At 36.0% G+C, this 12,124-nt stretch overlaps 1 protein-coding gene and 1 long non-coding RNA gene across 3 annotated transcripts in view; one reads left to right on the top strand and one right to left on the bottom strand.

Moving 5' to 3' along the window:
- The window catches only part of DLGAP1 (DLG associated protein 1), a 274,487-nt gene that overhangs the window by 167,929 nt on the left and 94,434 nt on the right, over positions 1-12,124 (bottom strand). The window contains exon 2 of one of the 2 annotated variants that reach the window (XM_034429524.2): positions 8,524-8,593. The gene's annotated coding sequence lies outside the window, so the exon portion shown is untranslated. The remainder of the gene's footprint in view (positions 1-8,523; positions 8,594-12,124) is intronic. The other variant, XM_034429526.2, reaches the window with a different exon arrangement.
- Positions 1-12,124, top strand: part of LOC117672669 (uncharacterized) — a 150,063-nt gene that overhangs the window by 65,315 nt on the left and 72,624 nt on the right. The window lies entirely within an intron of this gene.

The raw sequence follows: 12,124 nt of genomic DNA, 5'->3' as shown, positions 1-12,124 counted from the left end.
TTTTTTAATGTATCATAAAGATAATGGTTTCAATGCAATTGTTTTTCCATGTATATATCTTGATATTCATCTGAATGTTTTCAGTCCAAAGAACTTCTCCATAGGTTATAATGAAAAAAAAGTCAGATTCTTCACTTATAATAAAACCTTAACTGCAAAGGTGTCTAGGAAGTAAAGGAATTGGGGAAACATTCATCTGTGATTTTAGATACATTTTATTTTATATTCTAATGTGAAACAAATATCCAAGAAAATAAATTTTCAGCAAAATTAACCCAGCTTTGAAATGCTTTCCCAAAACAAACTTTCCTTCTGATTATTTTCCTAGTGTGATGATGATGATGATGATGATGATGATGATGATGATGATGATGATGACGACGATGACAATGACCATATGGCATTGTTACATTAGCCAGGAGACTATAATGCAATTGCAGAACAGTAGTTTGGCTGCCAAATTGCCAGCTCTATTGTAGGAAACGCTTGTGCTCTTCCCATGGTGTGCCACAAGAGGTTGAGCTGGCTTCGTACCAGAAAGAAAGACAAGCAGCTCTTCCTTCAGGGTCATCCAAGGCCCCCTCCCTCCCCATAGCTGCTTCACAAGGTTCAGAGGGCAGGAATCTGACTGCCTGACAGAGCAGCAACTCATCCCCTCACCAAAGCGGTACCTTTATCTATTCACATAGAACATGCTTTTTTATTTTTTTTATTTTTTATTTTTTAAATTTACATCAATATCAATACATGAACAATGAGACATCTGGATATCATTTCTTTGAATACAAGTAGTAGTGATAATATTAATATTATTTGTTATTTAAGTCATACTTATATAATTATAATGTTGTTATACATATTTGTTAAAATATAGACCATTTTTTAATTGTTCAACATTTTAATCCCCATTCTAACAACAATAGTAATATCATTAAGACATACATAGTGTCACCATCTTTAAACATGTAATCTTTAGCTATTACTTTTAATATTTATATAAAAATATGCATATTATTCCCCCTATTTCTTGTGTCTGCCTCTATTCTATACCAATCTTGTGTTACAAAACATTTCCTCTATCCATCATCTCTTGCCCATTGTAATATTTCAATTCTTATTTGTTTTTTGACTTGCCTCCCAAATTTCTCCTTTGGGTCGTCTTCTCTATCTACATTTTTCCTGTTTAACTTAAGTATTTCTTCCATTTCTACTATCTTTCGTTGCCAAGCCTCCAGAGGATCTGCCCAACTCTCCATTTTCTTTTCAAAAATGTCTTTCTGTTTTTCGAAAATCATTTTTTGGTTTTTTTAGTATGTACATTCCCTGAATTACTTCATTAACTTTTATTACTTTCTCCTTCTTATCTTCTTGTTTTGTTTGTTGATTTGTCCATTCTATCTTTTCCCCTGGTCTCTCTATTATCTCCTCTATTTCCTGGGCTTTTTGATCATTATTCATTATCCCTTGTGAAGCACTTTCTAGCTTCCCATTTGTATTATTCATTAAACCCATTATCTCCCTGTGATTCCTTGTCATAGAATCATAAATGCTTTGGAACATTGCCACCAATTCTCTTTGCAACCTGCTGAAACATCTTTCCTTCTTTTTTGGATAATCCAAATATCGTTCAATGGTCTATGACTGCCCCAGTCTAAATTATCTTTGCCCTCAGACAGTTGATCTGGAAACCATTTACTCAGTCCTGTTGTTGCTCCTCTGGGAATATAGTAATATAATTCTTTATAGCCCACAAATAGTCAATTTAGCTTTTTTTAGATAATCCAGGAAAATTTCCAAATGTCTACTTAAGTCCCCTCTATAAGTTCAATACAACTCCTGATATTTGAAAGTCAATTTACCTAGATGTCTTCCGTATTTTCACCATTTAAGTTCCAGCAATCATGGAGTAGTTAAGTATAAAACAATAGATAGCACAGCAGGCCTCCAGGTGTTGTTTCCACTTTCTCTTCTGTTTTATCAGTATTTTCCCAAGTTTAAAGGAGTATAATGTATTCAGTTCACCAGTAGATGGTGCTTTCTGCTTAACCTCAACATTGCATAAATTCTAACAAGTTCTATTGTGTTTATTCAAACAAATAATCAAAATTCTAACAAGTAGTTCCAGCATTTTAAAACGCCTTATTGCCAATAAAAGTTAGTGATCCAATCTTTCTATGTTCTTCATCGTTTTGTGCTCTCTTCTCAATATCCTTTTCTTTTCTTTCGGGTCTGTAATTTTTCTCTAATTGTTCGCCGCTTAAACAAACTCTTCAAAGACTCCCTTTTCCAGAGTTTATTTTCTTTAGGGTTGGTTTTAGATAATAAAAAAGTCACCTCACCCAGTTCCAGTCACTGTTCCCACCCGCTCCAGCACATTCTTTGTTTCTTCAGCTGCCCCAGCTTCATGGCAGCCATAATGGTTGCCTCTCCTCCTCCTCGTCAGATAAGACAGAAGCCCTGGATCAAGCAGGCGAAACACCACTCTCCACGACTTGCAGGGCACCCCTCCACTCTTTGTCACCCCTTGTTCTGCCCCAGCTATGGACCCCAAAGAACACAGCACACACAAACTCTATACAAAGCTTATTTTACTCAAATAACTCAGTCTTTATCAATCAAAGGCTGTTAATAAACTGTTTTAACAGCCTACAAGAATTCTAAGATAAGGTAATCACAGTCTTACCATAGTTGGCAGAAAGCCCAGAAGCAATTCAGACGTGAAGGAGAGTGAACTAAAGTTGTTCCCTACAGCTTGATGCAAGTGGCATTCCTCCTTAAATAAGCTAAGGGAGTGGCCAATTAGCCCTAAGCCTTACTCTCAAGGAGACCTCCTCCTGAGGAGCCACTCCTGCCTTTTGGCAACTCTGCGTGCCCATGCATTGAGAAGAGGCTCCCCCTCTTCATCCTCTTCACTTAAAGGAGCTTCTGGAGGTTCTGAAGGCCCTGGCTGAATTCCTGCGTCTGGCACCACATCTTCTCCAGCCTCCTCACTGTCCGACTCGAGTGCCAGCTGCATAGGCTGCTGGCGCAGCACCACACCAGCCTCCTCATTGTCGGAATCAGCTACAATCTGCACCGGCCGCTGACGGGCCACAACACCCCTACAGGGTGACTTTAGCCCCTTATGGGGCCCTCCAACAAAGGGATTTGGTGCAAGTTCACGGAGCCCTGCTCTTCACATCTGATAGCTCCATGACATTAACCAGAAGTCCCATAAACATGCTTTTGAATTGTTAGGTAGACAGAAGCTAAGGTGAGTGACGGGAGCTTATCTACACAGTGCTAGGACTCAAACCACTGGAGCAGAAACCATCTCCAGGGTCATTAAGCCACTGAGACACTGCACCTCTTTCCTAGTAACAGATGAAATTCTACTTTTTTATTATATTTTTTGCTTTTTGATTATTGAGAGTTATTGAGATTATTGAGAAATTTTATATGCAATAATATTTTAATTTAGCAGACATTTTGAGACAAAAGGTGTCTGTTAAATCAGAATGACTGTTGTCATATAGGGGGCTTTTCAAGAGGCAACTGGACTTTTTTCTTTGAAGACGTTTCGCTTCTCATCCAAGAAGCTTCTTTAGCTCTGGATGAGAAGTGAAATGTCTTCAAAGAAAAATCATAAAGTCTAGTTGCCTCTTGAAAAAGCACCTTTGGAACAACCATGAGCTGAATGACTGTTAAATTTTAATTTACATAATTGATAGCATAGTTATATAATTAACTTTATTATACTGATTTGTGTCACTGGAATAATTATATAATTGTGCTAATGATGTAAATTGTGACAACTGTCTGGACAAACTTTAGAAATATGATTTATTTTTTATTTGGGTAGTAAAGTTCAAATTATTATTTTATGGAAACAATTTTCTAAAACTATTAAAGGTAAAGGTAAAGGTTCCCCCTTGCACATATGTGGTAGTTGTTCCCGACCCTAAGGGGCGGTGCTCATCTCCATTTCAAAGCCGAAGGGCCAGCGCTGTCTGAAAACATCTCCGTGTTCATGAGGCCGGCATGACTAAATGCCAAAGGTGCACGGAACACTGTTACCTTCCCACCAAAGGTGGTCCCTATTTTTTCTATGTGCTTTCGTACTGCTAGGTTGGCAGAAGCTGGGACAAGTAATGGGAGCTCACCCCATTACGTGGCACTATGGATTTGAACCACTGAACTGCTGACCTTTCGATTGACAAGCTCAGTGTCTTAGCCACTGAACCACCGCGTCCCTTTCTAAAACTATTATCTCACAACAAATATAAATTGATTAATAATTTAAAATGATTGTTCAGATTAGGATTACACAATATTTTTTCTAAGCCAGGGGCACCTTTCTTCTCTGAATAATATGAGATTAGGGGCATCCAAAAGTTGTATTCAATTTCCTTCCATATATATTTTAATAAAAAAATAACTATAATTATATAACAATTATCCAAGTCTTTTGTAATCAATTTCTCTTTCTGTCCCATTAAAATTTTTGACTTGATAACTTTTAAAGGTCTCTCAGGATCACATTTAAGTCACCGAAATAAGTTAGTTCTAGAAAAACAATGCATGTACAACTCTTCATCCTCATATTAATCATTCTATTTAATTTAAATAAAAAACATTCACATTTGTAATTATAAAGTATAGTCCAGTATTTAAGACTTGTCATTTAAACCTAAAAAGCAAAACACATGCATAAAAATAATTTAAAGAAAATATACACAAAATGGGGAAAGAGATGACATGCAAAGAAAAAAGAAACCTTTTAAAACTTGCAAGGGTGAACAGATGGGAAAGACTTTCTACACAGCACTAAATTAGCAGCTGCCACATCAATGTAATTTTATACAGTCTAACATCTTGAAAGGGGCTTTGCAAGAACTTTAGGCCTGGCAGCTGCTTTTGAACAATATAACAAGCTTGTGTTAGTAATTACTTAAAATCAGATCTGAGCCTATAGAACTTTTCAGCTTTTAAATCTCTATTTGGAATTATAACTTTTAGACAGATGTGTGATTCCATCAGGAAATCAACAAATATTAACATGAAATATAAAATTTACAAAATTAAATGCCTATATGCAAAAACCAGTTGGCCATATACTTTTATTTTTTTTCCTAAACTCTGACTTAGTCATTCTTGGAAATTCAGAATCCATGTGGCCCTCTGAAGGCCCCAAAAAGGAAATCTTCCAAAATAGCAATAGCAATAGCACTTAGACCTATATATTGTGTCACAGTGCTTTATAGCCCTCTCTAAGCAATTTACAGAGTCATCATATTGCCCCAACAATCTGAGTCCTCATTTTGTCCACCTCAGAAGGATGGAAGGCTGACTCAACCTTGAACCTGGTGAGATTCGATCTGCCAAACTGCTGGCAGCCGGTGATCAGCAGAAGTAGACTGCAGTACTGCACTCTAACCACTGCACCACTCCGGCTCTGTGGACAAAAGGCCAAACTATTTATTTCCCATTTGCTTTCTTGTATTCATTTGTGTATACTTTCTTAACAGGAAAAATAGTTATGTCCCTGATCATGGAAAATATCTCCATTAAAAAAAGAAGAAATAAATTAGTAAGTATATTATACTAGAAAGATTAGTATAAGTAGTAGTCTCATAGTTAGGACTAAGTCTCAATTTTACCAATAAAAATTGTATACAAATTACATCTTTATTATGCCTACCTTTACAGAATAATTAAGGCAATACATATAAAAGTTGTTGGAAGCTTATCCTACAGTTGGGTAGGTAATATATAGAAAACTATGTTCTGTAACTTTAACTGCTACAAGATGACTAATTGGCTGTGCTAAGCAGACATAAAAGAAGGCAGGAAGTTCATTCACTTCTGCTCCTGCTATTAGAAGGTTGAACTGCTGAAAGGAACTGTGTCTGTGTTACTGAAGAGAACTGGAATTGTAAGCAAACTATGTTTTTGTGTTGAACCGTGATTATTTGAAGAAGTGTTATCTTTGTTTTGAGAAGCCAAGTTTGTTTTTCTTACTACAAGTAAAGACTGTTTAGTTTTCTTTAAATGTTCAGAATCTGTGAGTATCTGTGTGTTTTGCTAAGCAACGTATCTATTCGCTATCTGGTCCGTTGCTCCACTTTGCAGAGGGCAGTTTTACCCTCAACAAAAGTGACACATGATATTTCTGTATCCAAGTAACTAGCACTTTCAGTAAGTGAAAGCATCCATTGTCTCCCAATTATTACTGTATTTAGTGGGAATCTTGTCCAAACCACTGCATGCTACCGAGTCCAGAATAGATATTGTCTTCAAAAGAAGGCAAAAGCAAACCTATTTTGTTAATGGAACTTTTCTGACAAAATAAATCACTTATTTAGAACAAAGTGTAATCTTGTTTTTTAAGCTGTTCCTTAAATTTTCAATATTTTGACAAGATTCTTTGTTACATTGAGTCGCCTGGCAACATCTTAAAAACCTCCTTTGTTGTGTATTGCCATGAAACATATCATGTTTTAAAGTATTCATATCATTTCCGGCATGTATATCTATATAAGTCAGTTGGGAATTTTAATGATGCCAGTATATATTAATTATTTATCCTTCCTACATCAAGTGGAACCAACAAGCAAGCTTAAAAATGTAAGGTTTGGACAGGAATTTATCAGGAAATCTCAAGACAGTAAACTAAACTCAAAATAAAAAAACAGACAAAGAAACAAAAACGTCCAGATAAAAACAATGAGAAACCACTTTTATATTTTTATATTGTTGCCAAGAAAGCAACATGTATCTAACCCAGTTATCATCAGCATAAGAATCCGTTAATGAACCACAGTACCAAAATGATCAAATGTACATTGCAACATCACAACACAAAGTTCACTTTTTCATAATTGAATTAAAATACTTCTGGCACGTACATCGGGGCAGAATTTTTCAATTCTCCCTTCTTTCCCTCCCCCTCCCATTGTTTCCTGGGCATCTATGGTCACCAACTTGACTCAAGATAGACTTTGTTATTCAGAAGAATAAAATGCTACATTTTAACAATTAATATAATTGTTAAGCACATTTAATTTAAGACAAAATATTGTGTATGAAATATTTCTAATGCAATGAATTTTTTATTTAGTTTTTATTTATTTAAACAATTAGCAATTTGTACAACTGCTTTTGAAGCATATTATATAAAGATACAGAAAACTATAACAGCTTTTAAAATATAGCTGTATCAAAATCAGGTGAAAATGCAATTAAAATAAAATAAAAACAGCAGGAAGAAAGACAAAAGATAAATTAGCAAGAGAGAAACCTAAAAAGGGGGGGGGAGGGTTGGAGCAAAAAATACTGTTTATTAAAATTTTGAACAAATAATTTTCACTTTGCATCTAATTTGTGCATGTGTAAATCTTGAGGAGGACATGTTTAACAAACAGTAGAATTCAAATGCAGTTGCCATAATTAGCAGCTCCTGAAAATGGTCTCTCCATGGCAACTAATCCTGTATGGTATGTGATATTTAAAACCATTTATTGCCCACATATTGAGAATATGTATATTTGATGGCAGGACAGTGGAAGGGAGAGACTCACTGCATGGTACCTAAGCTGCATATGGAATGATATCCAGCATTGTAAAGTATGTTATGATCCATTATCAAAGACAATACGTTTCTAGTGATACAATAAGCGACTTGATATAATTCCTTAGAATTAGAAATAATAGTGTTCATACTGGATTCAATAATAATCTAAACAATTTATTATTAATATCTCAATTTTTTAAACTGTATATTAAAGAATCCATATTCATAACCCATGCCAGTTGCTTTATCAATATAAAAATATCTTTGATGTCAATTATATAAAACTGTTGTATTGTGTATTGTTAAACAGGATTATAAAACAGTAAGTATAAAGAATGTTCTTTGATAGTCAAATAATATCTCTGATTAACACAGTTTCAAAAAAGATCCCCAATGCCAAATAAAGCAAGACACACATCTAATATGATGTTTTTATTTGTGAAATGCATATACAATTAAATGCCCTTGTTTCCCCAAGGATGTTATTTATGTAGGAACCCAACAATCGTATTTGAGGAATTTATAGGCCTATGAGCTATTCTATCAGCAAGTAAATACCAGTGATATAATACAATTAATCCCATGTCACTCTGTGTTATGAGCTGCAGCAATGAATCAACATCACAATAAATCAATTTAAAAAATTAGAGGCACATAGAGCATTTCTTCACAGTTAGGAATCACCCTTTCTATCAACTGCATTCAACTAGTTGTTATTATATAATAAATATACCTGAGGCAACTAAAAAATTATGAAACTAGATAACTTGATTTTGGGATGGGTGAATTAATAACATTCAATACAGAAGAGAAGTGTCAGTCAATGTTGAATGAAATGAGAGTCCTGGATCAAAAACATGTTTACATTTTTAAAAAATTTTCTGAATGTAACAGCAGAAAATGCTGTTACATTTCTGAGCAAAGAAAGGCAATTACATACCGTAAATAAAGCAAGTATTTATATTCCATACCTCTTGTAGTCAGCTCTAGAACATTGAGAGGTGCAAATCCATCACTTGGAGAGTTTGATTCCTGTCTGTTCTGGAATGTAATTAAAATAATAGTTAAACTGGGTTGGTTGTAATATAACATATGGTATTCCAACAGTTATTTATTGTCTTAAATAGCACTTCAAGAATGATGATTTTTCATGATTTTCATTTATACTATTATAAATAGTAAATTTGTCATAAATATTTCTGTCTCCAAAATACTGACAGCTATTACCGTCTAATAGAATCTAAGTCAACTAAAAAGTAATCAAGAATGAGCTTCTAAGTACAAGTGACAATTAGCTGAATTTCTCTGAATATTTTGCAATATCAATATAAATCAGATACAAGGACCTAATACTATCAAATGTATATCTAATCAATGTTACTAATCCCTTTTATATTTTAGCATGCAGCATTTATGAACTTGCCCTTTTCTAAGATCTAGAACATTTGCAACATAATAATTCTAATTTAGAGATATATGGTGATAATTTACAAATTTTCACATCGTTTATCTTCATATCTTATTGAGGAAATGTTTTTCTATCAAATTTAAACAATGATATAAATATCTCAACAGAAATATATATTTTTTTTTCTAGAAACAATCAAGCACACAATTCTTTGGGATTATGGCATAAATCCAGTTCTATTTTAGAGTTATAATAAATATACTATCTATATTCTGCTTTCTACATATCATACATTTATGTCTCTACATCCACATACTGTATCTTCTACCTTAAACATATGCATTTGATTGTTCTTCTATATAATTAATAGGATTAGAATAGCTCTATAAATTGCAGCCAAGCCAATTTTTTTATCAGTAGCCAACTCTGCTGGTCAGCATGACTCATGGCAGACGTTTGCCTTCTTTAATGCTATAATTTACTTACATCTATTTCAATATCCTTAAAGAAGAATAGTTCACATAATTATTAGGGTACTATTTTTATACAGAAAATAATCATTCTTTCCCCTAATGTTTTTCTTATAAGTTGCCTATGCATCTTAAACCTGATAGCATTTCACAGGCCATAACAAAGCTATTCCAATGCAGCTAAGAAAAACAAATAATAAAACCAGAACTTAAACTTTCTTATCATTAAAGAAAAAGAATACAATCCATTTGGACAAAAATGATTAATATAGATTAGGTATTCCAAATACCAATGGAAAGTGTGTGTGGGGGGAGGGGGGCTGATAATATTTGATATTCTTTTATATCTGGTTGTTGTTCCACAAAATAAACTTTAAGTCAGAGAAATTTTGAGGCAGTAAACTTATTAAAATTTTATGTGATACCAAGCTAAAATGAGACCTATAGGTAATCACTATGCATGCCATGACCAAAGATTTTAGCAAGAAAATGAGACAGAATAATTAACCAAAACATACAGAAGATATTAAATGCAACTTTTTAATTATTGTTTCACAATTTAAAGAAATATAAATACCAAAGAATTAGGTACACTGTAGAAAATAGTATAATGATCTGTGCTTTCAAGTACTATTTTTTTCAACTTTTTCTGGAACGTTAATAAAGTGAATCGAGGATCTGTTGCATGTGAAACATGTGATTTAGCCCTAAGCTTTAGTTCTTTCCAACACAAAATGGGAAGTCATCTGGTGCGGTGCTTCACTGTATTACTGTTTCTATAGAAACAGTATCCTAAAGGCTATCCACCTGACTTATTTGTTTCTTTCTTTGAAATCATATTTATAGGCTGCCCGGCTCATAAAAACTTAGAGTAACATACAAGTTAAACACATATCCTATATAATAAAATCAAAAGGACCCGGATTGTGGGGGCAATAAGCTGACTTTGTATAAAAAAGAACACCGCTTGGGGGGCCCAAAAGCCCTACTAAGCAGGTATATACAAAAGTATGAAGGCTATTGCTTGACACATTGTAAACCGCCCTGAATCTCTGGAGAAGGGCGGCATATAAATCGAACCAATAAAATAAACAATAAAATAAATAAAAAGAAGGCTATTGCTAGGGACTAATAGGTTCAGCTTTAAAAAAATATCCCTTCAAAACATATAGTTCCTAACCCAGACATGTACTTCTAAAGAAAGAGCTAGATCTTCAAGGCTTGTTTAAAGGATGACAGAGTCAGAACAATCTGAATTTCTTGAGAGATACTATTCTGGAGGCATTGCAACAGAGATGGAGGACTATCAGAAGGCATTTCTCTGAACATGGGATCTGGAACATGCTCACTTTTAATGGATGGTCAAAAAAAAAATGAGAAAGGCATTGGAACAACCATGCCCTATGGTTAAGAAGGACTTTATAATTTACAACCAGAACCTTACTACTCCTTGAAGCTTACTGTTAACCATCCCAGTTCATGCAGCAGAGATGTTACACAGGTGTACTGAGGTACAGCTAAAAATGTCCACACGAAGAACTGTGGGTCAGCTGCAGTTTCACAGCGATTTTAAAGGTAGTCCCATGTAGTGTGCATTTCAATAATTCACATAATGTTTCCTGTCTCTTTTAGGTGGAACACATTGAATGAAATGCTCCTTGGTTCTCCGAGGAGCTGAGAGAGATGAAGTGTCGGAAAAGACACCTAGAGAGCATCTGGAGAACTAGTCAATCCGATTCTGAATGGACACTGGTGAGGTCTTATATCAAGACCTACCTAGTGGTGATAAAAGCGGCGAAATCTAACCATTTTTACGCTCTTATCGCATCTGCAGAGAACCGCCCAGCCGCTCTGTTTAGGGTGACCCACTCCCTTCTTCGGGGGGAGTGCAGGAAAATCCCTTGCAGGGTCGAGCTGAGGATTTTGTGCAATTCCTGCATGATAAAGTCGCTCGGATTCGGGAAGGCTTGGACTCCGACTGGATGAGTCCAGGGGAGGAGACGAGGGTAGGTCTTGAGAATATTATCTGGGAGGAGTTTGATCCTGTGGCTCCCGAGGATGTGGGCAGGGTTCTGGGTAAGATTAGTGCCGCCACATGTTTATTGGACCCGTGTCTCTCCTGGTTGGTACTGGCCTCTGGGAGGTTACACGAGGCTGGCTCCAGGGGATTATAAGTGCTTCTTTGAGTGAGGGTGCCTTTCCCGCCGCCTTGAAAGAGGCGGTGGTGAGGTCCCTCCTCAAGAAGCCTTCCCTGGACCTGGCTGAATTAGCTAACTACCATCCGGTCTCCAACCTTCGTTTTGTGGCGAAGGTTGTTGAGAGTGTGGTGGCACGACAGCTTCCCCAGCACCTGGATGAAGCTATCTATCTGGACCCATACCAGTCGGGCTTCAGGCAGGGGTACAGCACAGAAACGGCATTGGTCGCGTTGGTGGATGATCTCTGGAGGGCTCGGGACAGGGGTTGTTCCTCTGTCCTGGTCCTATTAGATCTGTCAGCGGCTTTTGATACCATCGACCATGGTATCATGCTGCAACGGTTGAGGGGGTTAGGAATAGGGGGCACCGTCCTGCGGTAGTTCTCCTCCTTCCTCTCCGACCGTTCACAGTTTGTGTTGGCAGGGGGGCAGAGGTCGACCTCGAGGTGCCTCACATGGGGAGTGCCACAAGGGTCGGTCCTCTCGCCCCTTCTGTT

The sequence above is a fragment of the Pantherophis guttatus genome, chromosome 3, assembly GCF_059756535.1.
Source record: "Pantherophis guttatus breed Tessera chromosome 3, ASM5975653v1, whole genome shotgun sequence".
Taxonomy (NCBI): Eukaryota; Metazoa; Chordata; class Lepidosauria; order Squamata; family Colubridae; genus Pantherophis; species Pantherophis guttatus.
This window is presented reverse-complemented; position numbering and strand designations above follow the sequence as displayed.